The 13,325-nt window shown below is 41.7% G+C and overlaps 1 protein-coding gene across 3 annotated transcripts in view; it reads right to left on the bottom strand.

The window, feature by feature from the left end:
- The window catches only part of FANK1 (fibronectin type III and ankyrin repeat domains 1), a 91,414-nt gene that overhangs the window by 77,533 nt on the left and 556 nt on the right, over nucleotides 1-13,325 (bottom strand). The gene's annotated exons all lie outside the window — the stretch shown is intronic.

Genomic DNA, 13,325 nt, shown 5'->3' with positions numbered 1-13,325 from the left:
ATCACCTTCCTGACTCTGAAGCGCCTCCCTCCCTCCTGTAAGGACCCTTGTGGTTGGTTTCATTGGGCCCACCTAGACAACACAGGCTGCTCTCCTCACTTCACCATCCTTCACTTAACGCATCTGCAAAGGCCCTTTTGCTGTGGAAGGCAACATATTCACAGGTTCAAGGGATTCAGATCTAGACATCTTTTTTCAGCCTATCTCAATAGCCAAAGACTGGAAATAAACTGAATTTCCATCAGTAGTGGACTGGCTAAAGAAATGAGGCAAATTCATATAATAGAATACTATACAGTTATTTTAAAAATGAGAAAATGCATTACGGACTAAACAGAAAGCTCTCCAAAATATGTAATGTTTAAACTTGCTCTGGAATGATGGTGGCAGTTTACAGAATGAGGAGACTTTTTACTATGTACTCTTTCATAACTTTTGATATTTGAAACTTGTAACTATGTTACTTATCCCAAAAGTAAAATGAACTCTAAAAAGAATGAAGAGAAAGCAAAGTGCAGAAGGGGTCACGGATGGCAGATGAGTGCAGACTGGAGTTGGGGAGGCCAGGGGTTACGGTAATAGATGCAAGGTGGCAGCTGACGCCAAGGCTGCATAACAAATTACCCCAAAATTTAGTGGCTTAAAACAACAATGCCTATTATCTCACAGTTTTTGAGGGTCAGGAACCTGGGAATGGCTTAGCTGGGGAGATGTGGCTCACAGTCTCCCATGAGGCTGTGGTCAAGCGATCAGCCTGGGCCGCCCCCATGTGCAGGCTCAGCGGAGCCTGGAGAATCTGCCTGCAAGCTCACTCTCTGATTTGTTGGCAGGGGTCACTCCTTGCTGGTTCTTGGCCAGAGGCCTCTGTTCTTCACCATGTACGCCATTCACAGGATGCTGAGTGTATTCATGTCATGGCAATTGGCGGGCGGTCAGAAAAACAGAAAGAGCAAGAAAGAGAGACAGAGAAGGAGACAGACTGAAGACCAGCCAGAGGCAGAAGCCCCAGCCTTCTACAACCTAATCGAGGGAGTGACATCCCTTCTGCCATACGCCGTGGGCCACACAGACCTACCTTGGCACAATGAGGCAGGGGGCAAGGGTGAGGACACTGTGGGCAGGAGGGGCCGTGGGGGCCATGTTAGAGGCTGGCTACCACAGATAGTGGAGAGAAGAGCACTGGTGAGTCAACATGAGTGAAGGAATAGAAACGTGAATGACTAGTGAATGAGGAAGGAAGGAGACAGGCCTGATTAGAATCATAAGAGTGTACCCAGAAGCAGTGAAAAAAAGATACTAGTTTGGCCCAGTTGCAAGCCACTGATTCACAGCTCTTGCCATGATCACATCTGTGCCCTGGACCCAAGCTGAAAAATGCTGTCTTATCCCCCTGGAAAGTAATTCCACGCATGTCAGGTTCTCCTCTGCTAGGAGGGCATTCCTTAGAGCAGAGGGGATGCCCTTCATCTCCATACTTCCTGCCACCCCACACCTAGCCCACACCCCAAACGTGGGAAGCACTGAGTTGTGGCTGAAGCAATACGAATGGACCAGCTCCTGCAGCAGAGTTCTGACCGCCTTGAGAAACGAGTCTTCCTCTTCTGAACTGAGATTCCCCAACCTGTAATTACACTGCGTTCCAGAAAATTCATCTCTTCTTTTTCCATCATAGCAATGACACTGTATCAAAATATTGTACAGAACTGGTGTCATGTGCCTGCTGATGTGAGGCCCTGCAAAGGACACAGCATCACGGGTAACGTTACATTCCTTGTGCAGATATTTGACTTAAAACGTCTTGAGGCAACGATCAGACAAATCTAGCAGGGAACATTCTCTAAGACAATCGGCCGCTTCAAAAATGTCAGTGTCATGAAAGGGGAAAAAAAATATGGGAGACTGTTCTAGATTAAAGAATGAAAGAATATGACAATTAAATGCAAGGTGTAAACCTGGATTGGGTCCTGGTCTCTTTTTAAGAGAAAAAGGCAGCCATAAAGGACGTTATTAAGGCAACTGGGAAAATACGAATGGTGAGTACACATTAGATAAGATTATCATGTTAGTGTTAACTCCAGGGGAGGTGTTAATCGTATCATGATAATCGTATCATGACTACATAGGAGAATGTTCTAGTTCTCAGGAGAAACAACTATTCAAGACCGAAGTTTAGGTTTGTTTGGCCTCTGGGTGCTTTGGGCACACAAAGTTGCGTTCGGTGAGAGTTACTGACCTAAACCAGGAAGTTTTGTCCTGAACCTTGTCACACTGGTCTTTACTGGTGAGAGAGACAAAGGTGGCTTTCAGGACACCTGTGACTGCTCACAGGCCACCGCGGTGTAAATGCACATGTCCCATGCTGCAGGTTCTGATTCTTAGATCAGCTGCATTCTTAGAATTACACGGTGAACTGAACTGCAAGTTATTTTCACCTTATGGACCAAAAAGAAGAATACTGTGGCTACTTCATGTCTTTAGATTTCATCGTGCCTGACTAAATTCTTCCTATTAATCTGTATAAAAGATTTCTTCAAGTTCAATTTATGACCATCTTACGTTGGAGGACAAGTACATAGAGTTTCCTAAAGAGCACGTCATGAGAAGCGGGAAGAAAGGAGACTTGTTAATAAACTTGTTTCAGATATTGAGTGACTTTAGATTTAGATTGCTCTGAACAAAAGAGTAAGAGGTAATTTATTATTGATCAGCAAGACCTGGCTGTAATAATGCTTTGGTTCTTAGCAATACTCATCTTGGTCACCTTAAGCAAGATAAAGCGGCCGAGTCATCAAATTAAAAAAAAAAAAAGAGAGAGTAGTCCGTACATCTCTGAATGGATCTTCGAAGTAACTCAGTGAAAACTCAGTCCCCGCTCCTATTGTAACAGTTTTGGAGGAGATGGTCAATGAGGAACGGGCCTCCCTCCCACAGAGCACAGCAACGAGAAGACCCACAGGACACAATATAGAACCGCCGTGGTTTTGCGCAGCCGCCTTGGCTGACGGTGTGCTGACGTTCACCCAGGTCCTTACTGCTTTCCGTACGTATAAGCTGTCATGGACTTCCCTCCCCTGCATCCTTCCACAGCGGGGTGGGCATCCAACACAGCTGGCTTAATAAGACTCCTTCCCTTGGATTTTAGAATTAGTATTAAGAAAGAACATTCAGTCTCTCCTTGGGCAACTGGAACTGCTGATAGTTGGGAACCAGTGGTGTCCTTATCCCAAAATACGCACGGAGTGGAGAGGAAGCCAGGCAACAGAGAGAGAAAAGACTCCATCTGAGTGGATCCAAGGAGGCTGAAGTGACACCTTTCACCAGCTCGGGGAATATCCTGAACACATTCTAAGCCAAATTAACAAATAAAACGTTAAAGGACAGCAGAGACTGCTTTCCCCTGGAGCAATGATTCCCTTAGTCATCTTTGGCTTCACTTTATTTTTGATACATTTAATTTTTTAACCATCAAAAGTGCCTTCTATGCAATGTACATAAAATGGTTATGAGTTTCTTTTAATCTTCAAGGAATTAGCGCAGAAAAATCATCTACTGAAGTCTCAATTTATCTTTATTAACTAGGACCTATGCAATTTGATCACAAACTGGAGGACATAGATCTCATGTGTAAAATTTATTCACTTGCTAGCTACATATCGAATGATTAAAAGATAGGAAATGTGGTTGGATTAATAAATTAAATTTTTTACATATGTTTTCAGACCGCAAAAAAAAAAAAAGGCTATGAAAAAATTATTGAAAGCCCCGATTAATTCGTTTGAGTTAAATATCTTTAAGAATCTTCTGTTGAAACTTTAATTACCAAGTTCGGCTTCCAGCAGGTATCACACTAATACTTCCACTAAGAACAAAAACTCGGTAATATATAAAAACAGCTGTATGAAGGCATCAGGGTCCAAAAGCATAGACAAGACTTGGTCCCAAGGTCCCAGAGAGAAGGAAAGAGCACTGAAGCTGGCCCCCATTCCCCCCACACTGGTCCTTGGGGCATCTGCTGATTCACACCTGGGGCAGGGAGGACAAATAGCAGTATCACAGAGCTTTGACAGTCACACTGACCTGGGAAGACAAAAACACTGAAACTGAAGACTGCCACAACAACCACGGCTTAAGATCCTAGAGAAAAAGGAACACAGGGAAAAGAGCACAGCAATTCCTCCTTGAGGAATCTGCTGACCACACATAAGCAGAGATTTTGGCAATATCACGGTGCTGGGGATTTAAAAAAAACCAAACACACAGAAGCATAAGGCTTCCTGAAAAGGAAGGGCACCTGTGAATATCCCAGGGTTCCAGCTAATATCCCTGAGATGGCTGGCTACATCCTAGGAATAAGGGCAAACTGAAAATAGACCACCCTCAAATAAACCAAGGGGATTTATTTGGACCCTAAATGCCAGCCAAAGGTTAATAAAAATCCTCTGTGGATAATATCTACCAAAACCTCTATGATTTTTCACAAAGAATGTCAGGCAATCCAAAATTACCAGGAATGCCAAGATACATGACCAAATGACTGAAAACTAACAGCAAAAACAAAAGAGACAAACAAACCTACAAGTGATTCAAGTGTTGAAACGATCACACATGAACTTTAAGGTAACTGGCAATATTACAAGAGTCAGACTTTGAAATAACAAGCGGTCGTCCATTTCTTGATCTAGCTGCTAGTAACAGAGTGTTTACTTTGTGATTATTCATCAACCTGTAGATTTAATACTGTGTACTTTCTTGTACAAATGTCACACTTCAATAGAACTTTACCAAAAAAAAAAAAAAACCTTCAAGAACACAGCTAAATTTGGGCCTGGGGGAAATTCATAGTCTTAGATGCATTTATTTGAAAAAGAAGGCTGAAAGCAATGATGTAAGCACCTATCTCAAAAAAATTTTTTTAATGAACAGCAAATTTAAATGATGGAAATAAGGATAAAACCAGAAATCAATGAAATAGAAAATAAATGCATAATGGAAAAAATAAAAAAGGCCCAAAACTGGTTCTTTGAAAAGAATACTACAATTGATCATTTCTGTTATGTCCAGTCTCCAAGGTGGCCCCCAGCGATTCTCAGCCCTGCTGTCTGCACCCTCGCGTAGTCTCCTCTTACACTGAACAGGGCCGACCTGTGTTACTGAGACAATAATGCACCTGAGAGAGTATGATATCCTAGGCTAGACTCTAAAAGACACTGCAGCTTCCACCTTGTTCTCTCTTAGACCATACACTCTGCGTGAAATAAGCTCCCATATTGTAAAGACGCTCAAGCAACTCTACGGAGAAGTTAAGGCGCTTTGTTATTGAGGTCCCCTGCTAACAGTCAGCACCACCTTGTCAGCCGTGTTGAGGGACCCATCTTGAAGTCAGATCCTCCTGCCTCAGTCAGGCCTTCAGATGGCTGCATCCCTGGCCAACATACTGACTACAACCCAAGATAGAACCCTTAGCTGAGGTATTCCTGAAACCTGGCCCACAGAAACTACATGAGACAATATATTAATTTTTTATTACTGCATAACAAATTACCACATGTGAACATTTTAAGAAAGCACACATTTATTATCTCACATTTTCTGTAAGTCAGGAATTTGGGCACAACTCAAGTGGGTTCTCTGCTCAGGGCCTCATAAGGCTGCAGTTAAGGTATCAACCAAGCTAAACTCTTATCTGGAGGCATTCTGGGGAATAATTCACCTCTAAGCTCATTCCGGTTGTTGACAGAATTCATTTCCTTGTGTTTGTACAATTGAGTACCCAGGTTTTTCACTGGCCATGGACTCGATGCCGACGTCAGGTCCTGGAGGCCACCTGCCACACACACAGGTAACAACCCATCACACACACAATACTTCATTGGTTAGAAGCAAGTCATAGATCCCACCCACACTAAAAGGGAGGAGACTGTACGGGGTGTGACACTGGGTGGGACATAGAGATCACGGGGACCATCTTAGAAGTCTGTCTGCTACACATCATAAATGTTGGCTGTTTGAAGACATTAAGTTTGCAGTAATTTGTTATGTGCTGGTAGATAACTAATATAAAACTCTACAAGGATGATTAAAACAAGATAAAGCACAAATTAATAATATAAGAAATGAAAAGGGTTATCACTACAAATCCTACAGATACTATAAAGACAAGAATTTATATAAGCAAACTCAAGGCAAGAAACTAGATAATTTAGATTAAAAGGGCTAAGTCTTTGAAAGACACAACATGCCAAAGCAAAGAAACAGAAGTGTATGTACCCCGATGTGTATTAAGTAACCAGCACTCACAACTAAAAACCTTCCCACAAAGAAAACCCCAGGTACAGATGGCTTCACTGGTATAATCTTCAACTTAAGGGAGAAATAGCATCAACATTTCAAAGATTTTTAAGAGAATAAAACAGAAAGAAAACAAAAATAGAAGGAACACAGCCGAGCTCATTTTTTGAGATGAAAGTAAACTTGGTACTGAAACCAGACTAAGAAATCACAAAATGCAGAGACAGGCCAGTCACTCACATGAACACAGGCTCTCTCCAGTTCCCCAAAGTGCTGTGCCGGGCGTGCGTACGGCTCCATGGGGCAGGGCACCAGTTTCTCTCGCAGACCATGCCCATCACTGACCTTGGAGGGGGTGACAGACAGATGTGGGCTCCACTGTGTCCTGGCAGGTGCCAGCTTTTCTTGCTAGGCTCCAGTTTAAGCTGCTTTCCCCACTTTCATAACCAGCTTTCCTTCCCAACCGCCAGCCTCGCCGACTTGGAGCCACAACAGCCCAGCATCAGTCGCAGAGGCAACAGTTTGCGCTGACTTCTCCACCAGCTCCCACGATCATACAAGCTCTAATCCCTGTTAGAGGCCCCTTATCCTGCGCCCCTCACGGTGGTTCCACTTTTCTGATTAAACCCTGGTTGATACAAACATTGATACGGAAGTGGGGTCCAGGGAAACAGAACTTCCAGGATTTTTCCGAATCAGTACTGGGTTAGCTGGAATTGTTTCTTCAATCTGATTTGATTTTAGACACTGACGACTCCCAACAGTAAAGGGACACTGGTAGTGCACTGCTCATCGTGGCGAAAAAGTCAGTTAAACTACAAAGCAGAAACCTGTTATCAAGTCCTGTAAAAGGCAAGGCTCAGGATAACCAAATAGTTGCTGCCTTAGGACCCTTTAGTAAAAGTAATTAGCACAATAGGGCTAGTTGGTTTCTTTCCTGTCTTCCAGAGAGCTTCAGGAAGGAAAAAGATGAGCTCACAGCTTTCCCCTCACCCCAGCTTTATTAGATATAATAGACACATCATCTTGTGTAAGTTTAAGACGTACAGCCTGAAGATTTGATACACCTATAAACTGTGAAATGACTACCAGCACAGGCTGAGCAACACCTCTATCACCCCCCATAATTACCTTTTGTCTTCATGCACTGAGAACATTTATGATCTATTCTCTCAGCAACTTTCAAAAACACAGTACGGAATTGTTAACCATAGTCACCAGATACGATGCCCAGAACTCATTCAGCTTCTCACTTGAAGTTTGTGTTCTTTGACTGATATCTGCCCAGTTCCTTCACCCCCTAGCCCTTGGTAACCACCATTCTACTCTGTTTATATGAGTTCAGCTTGTTTTGCTTCTACATATAGGTGATATCATACAGTATTTGTCTTTAACTTTTTTCACTTAGCATAATGCCCTTAAGGTCCATCCATGTTGTTGCAAATGGCAGGATTTCCATCTTTCTCATGGCTGAATAATATTCCATTGTGTATCTATATCACGTCTTCCTTAACCACTCATCCATAGACAGACACTTTGTTTCCATATCTTGGCTATTGTGAATAATGTTGCAATGAACAGGACTGCAGGTATCGCTGTAAGATCCTGATTTAATTTCCTTTGGATACACATGCAGAAGTGGGACTGCTGAATCATATGGTAGTTCTCTTCTCTGATTTTCTAGGAAGACTCCACACTGTTCATTTTTTCTATAGTAGCTGTTCTAATTTACATACCCACCAACAGCCGACGAGGGCTCTCTTTTCTCCACATCCTTGCCAACACTTATCTCTATCTTTTTGATAATAGCCTTTCTAACAGGTGTGAGGTGGTATCTCATTGTGGTTTTGATTTGCATGTCCCTGATGATCAGTGATGTCAAGCACCTTTTCATGTATCTGTTGGTCATTTGTATGTCTTCTTTGGAAAAATGTCTATTTAGGTATCCTGTCCATTTTTTAAGTGGCTTATTTGTTTTTCTGCTTCTGAGTTGTCTGAGTTTCTCATATATTTTGGATATTAACCCCTACCAATAGATGGTTTGCAAACATTTTCTCCCATTCTGCAGGTTGCCTTTCCATTCTGTTGATTGTTCCTTTTGCTGTACAGAAGCTTACTAGTTTGACATAGTCCCACTTGTGGATATTTGCTTTCGTTGCTTGTGCTTTTAGTGTCGTCTCCAAGAAACCATTGCCAAGATCAATGTCAAGGAGCGTTTTCCCTATGTTTTCCCCCAGGAGATTTTCAGTTTCAGGTCTTACATTTAAGCCCTTAATCCATTTCAAGTTGACTTCTAATAGGAGCGTTGAACATATAAGTATGTATCAATTACAACATATTAAAATAATAAAAGTAGTAATACCTGTAGACACAGTACCGAAGAGGGAGAAATTACCTCTGATTTGGGTTTGAGCAGAGTAAACAGACAGGCAAAGTTTTTGAGAAATGGTCATGTCTGAGAGCTGTTTTAAAGGACAGATATGTGGATGGGTTCCAGGCAGAAACAAGGAGGCATGAGAGTGTATCTCCCAAGAAGACGAGGCCAGGGAAGGGTCCCTGATCACCTGGAAGGGGGCGGAGTCACAGCTAAAGGAATCAGCACCTGGGGTCTAAGAGCAAGGAATGCCTCCTTTCTTTCTGCCTCTCAGGAGAGAAATGCTCCCAGAATTCCCGCAGGAGGGTCCTGCGGACAAGCATCTCCAGTTTTGCTCCTGGCTTACCCCGGTCCTGTGAGCATGGGAATGCACAGAGCAGTGGTGTGAGCTGTTTACTTGTTAACGCGTCTGCACCACCTTCTGTACTTAATGAGTCATTCAGGCCACTCTTGGATGAGGCTTAGGCACAAACCCCTCCTGTGAACTGGCTGCCTAGTTCAGTTCCTGGGCGTGTCTGGGCAAGTCCCCAGAGTAAGCATGTCCCAACAGTGCTTCCTTTTACAGCAGGAGGAGGTGAAACCCAAGTTATCAGGTATAGACTTGGTCTGGGGATAACGCAGAGCTCCCAGTGAGACACAACTGCACCCATCAAACCACACTCACTAGTATATGAATTATAACCCGAGAGAATTAACATGCTTTACAGGCTAAGACTACTTGATAAAAAAAATTGTTACACAGACTTTTAAAAATGTTCCTAGGCTTAAGCAATTTATTGCTCTTAAATTCTTACCAGCCTCTCAGATAATTAATGAACAAGTACTCCACTGCAGTGCAAAGATTTTGCTGGGTCTACGCTCTGGCAGTCCTTTGGTCCCCAAAATAAGATTACTTGCCTATTTCCTTAATTTTACTGGATAGAGTGATACTTAAAACACCTCTTTTAGGCTAGTGAAGAAAAAGGACTGCCATACTTGTAACTGACCTGACAGTCATAAGCACCTGATTTAAACGGACTTGACCCAAAGCATATTCCACAGCAGGCACTTCAAATTTCACTGGTGCACAGCCATTTCTATTGTAGAGTAAAATGGCTTTCTTTTTAAGCACCCTGCAACGCTTTTAAGGAAATAAAATTAAATAAGGCAGCCAGGTGTTAACAGCAGTGCTGTCTGTTCAATAAATGCTTGTTCAGGGCTGATTCCACGTTAGGCACTAGGGAGAGAATAGCAGGGACCTCTTCTGCTACCCTACAGTGCAGTAGAGAAGCCAGCTTTTAAAAATTAACAAAAGAATTACAAATTGTCACCATGGCAGAGATAGCATAACATCAGGGAGGGGGCAGGACCCTCTTCAGGGAGTCAGGGAAGCACTCAGTGAAGAGTGACATTTAAGCTAAGACCAGAGGACAGAGTCAGACCTGCCAGAGCAGGAAGAGAAGGTAGCCCTGGCAGAGGGAAGAGCTTGTGCAAAGACCCACAGTCCTGAAAGAAGCCTGATATGTTTAAAGGACTAAAGGACCAATGCGTCTGAAGCATGATGAATCCAAGATCATGTACATGGTGGTTTGAAGCAGTAGCTAAGTAAGAACTTTGGAGGGCTTTTGGCAGAGGAGAGATATGATCCGATGTGTACTTTGAAAAGCTCACTCTGGCTCCCAGGTGAGCACAGTTGGGGGAGGGGAAATACAGAAATCAGTAGAGCCTCCAATCATGGTTTAGGCAAGATGGTGGCCTGGAGTACCAGTGATGACAGCAGGGACGGAGAGAAGGACGCACATCTGGGGTGTACTTTGAAGGTGGAAGACACGGGCACGCTGGTGGGTGGGGTGAGTCGGAGGGGTGGTGAGTAACAGACAGGCGTTACGGATGACTCTCAGATTTCCAGCTGGTGTAAGTGGGAAGATGGTGAAATCCTATTCACATATGTGGAAAAACAGGTTTGGAGAAAGAAGTCTTCACTCCTTTAAGGATATGCCTCAGTCTCTTAGTCATTGGAATAACTTAGATCTCCATTAAAAGATCTTTAAAAGAAAATGTATATATCAAGAAACTGTTACTCAGCCTAAACTAGACCCAGATTTTTTTATATTGGGAAAGTTTGGGGGGCAGGTGGCAATGTGGTGGTAAGTGGGGGCTGAGGGCTTCTCATGATGCTGCAATTGATAAATATACGTATTTTAAAATTCAGATTATGTGTTTGTTTAGGGTGATTTGGTAGGCTAGGGAAGATCACAAGAGGGAGGGTTAAAGACCCCGAAAGATACCTCTTGGCATTGTCACTTATTAAAAAATTAGGGAAGAAATAGTACTGTTGAACTTAAGCATTTTCTTAAAATAAAAAGAATCTGGTGTACATTGTCCATGTTATTTCATACATGGGTTATCTTTCCAACAGTGGGTAGTTAGTTTAGGAAGAAGATAATTAAAGCCAAGAGTCAGGACCATTCTGAACAGCCCAAGGTTGTGAACTTATTTAATTTGCCCTTTCCCTGAGGAGTCATTTCTTGGATCGTTGACTTGTTATTATTCTGTAAAACAATGGTAGCCTCTGTCATCCTCTGCCTATTGCCAGAGTACAATCCAGCTGTGGGATTTGAAGAGTTTATGTTTATTGGATTTTAATGACTCAGTTAATAAAGGTCATTCCTAAAAATAATAGAAACCTAAGTGTGTGCGGAAACAGAATGGATAAGACTGACTTGGGGGTTATTTCTAGTAGTTTCTCAGTGTTGTCCTTAGATATACGCTTAATTTTTGAAAGCAATTAAGAAAGAGCCTTCCTTTTAATCAATTTACTGATGATACATTCAACTACGCTTGTAAAATGCTATTTGAAATCCCTCAATACTAAAAGGCACCATGTACAGACCAGGCTTAACATATGTTAGACAACATTGGCATAGCAACATAACATAGTTAATATAATACTAGTTACAGTATAATTGTAATATTCATTAATATCTGAGCCATAGTATTCTCCAATGTCTGAGAGAATAAAATAGTAACCTGAGTCTCAGGTGAAATCTGATTGGGTATGAATCTTGAATTTAAAAGGGACCTGAATTTATATTTATATGTAATTGAATCACTTTGCTGTATACCTGAAACTAACATACCATTGCAAATCAACTGTACTTCAATAAAAAAAGGATCTTAAAGATCATTTAATCTTGTCATTTTAAACAATTACTGTCAGAAAATAATTTAATAAATAATTACTCAAAATGGTGTTTCTTAGGCTGTGAAAGAATTCTCTAAGATACATCGTTATTTTTTGAATTATCTAAAATTAAATTGACAACAACATTTAAGAGTATGTGGGAAAGAATAAATGTATAGTTCTTCCTCAGGCATAGATTACTTAAATATTTTTCACCTCAAAAATCCAGTTAGATGAGACATAGATGTATAATTCAAGGATATAATAAATTTCTCACACAGTTTTACAAAGCCTTCATGTACTGGTTCCTACTGACTTTTCCAGCCTTGCCTCTTTTTTTCCTCTTCCCCTCCACCCCGCAGTCATCTGAGTTACAGCTTTACTGATATTTGGACTCTGAGACTCAAACCCACACTGCTCTCTCAGGTCTCAGGGCGAATGTCCAAGGGATTCCCTCTGCTTGGACTCCCTTTCCCTCATCCTTTGCTGGGTCATTCTGCAGGCTTACTGTTTCTTCCTACCGGAAGCCCCCCAAACTCAGACCCCAGGGAGGTTTCAGTAATTCTTGGACAAGTCTCTGCTCAGTTGTCCAGGGATAACCAAAGCTAACACTATCCTATTCATGGTTCAGTCCTTCACCCACTAGGACAGTGTTTGGAACAAAATGAATACCATGAATGAGTGTGGGCGGATAAAGCACCTGAGCACTGAAGGACTTGAAATTCATAGCTTACACATTTAGACGGTAACATAAATCTGAAGAAATAAAGTTGCTGTTTTTAAAAGACCTATTTCACTTCAATTTATTTCTTCTCTAAAGAGAGAACACACCCTGGCATCAGTTTGACACGTGACAAAGTATTAGTTTTGTTGTCAGTTAAATTCCTTTCAATACGTTAGATAAAATGTCGAATCCAAGGAGTTGCAATGCAAGTGACAGGATACTATATAAAATCAACGCAAACAACTATAACTCTCAGCTTCTCAGCTTTCTCCACAGCAAGTGAGTTGAAGGAAATGAAAAAGTCTTTAAAAGCCTTCTTGGAAACTAATGGCCTCTAATAATGTCAGCACAGCCCCCAGAGAATGGATTTGGTCTGAGTACTTCCATTTCTGAAATTGTGCTAGAAAAGACGGCGTGGTTCCGAGAGGTAAACTGAATCTTCTATAAACGTTCAAGGTCTTTCTACTCTCCATATAAAACACTATTCTTATTTTAAGAACAAAAGCAGCAATAAAACATTAGCTTGGGAAAGAAGGACGGAGCACTATGTCCCTAGAGTGGTTTGAATAATAATAATAATAGTAATAATAATAATAATAACAACAACAACAATAATACAATATTTTTAAACATACAAGTTAAAGGTTGTATTAGATCTGTTAACTTCAGACTGCCCACTTTTTGCCAAACAATCTGGGAAACAGGAAATGATAACATTTTTTGCATGTCCAAGCCTACTTTGTAGAACTTCTAGCAATGATTAAATACTCTTAGAC

This window comes from Camelus dromedarius, chromosome 8 (genome assembly GCF_036321535.1).
Source record: "Camelus dromedarius isolate mCamDro1 chromosome 8, mCamDro1.pat, whole genome shotgun sequence".
NCBI classification, from domain to species: Eukaryota; Metazoa; Chordata; class Mammalia; order Artiodactyla; family Camelidae; genus Camelus; species Camelus dromedarius.
This window is presented reverse-complemented; position numbering and strand designations above follow the sequence as displayed.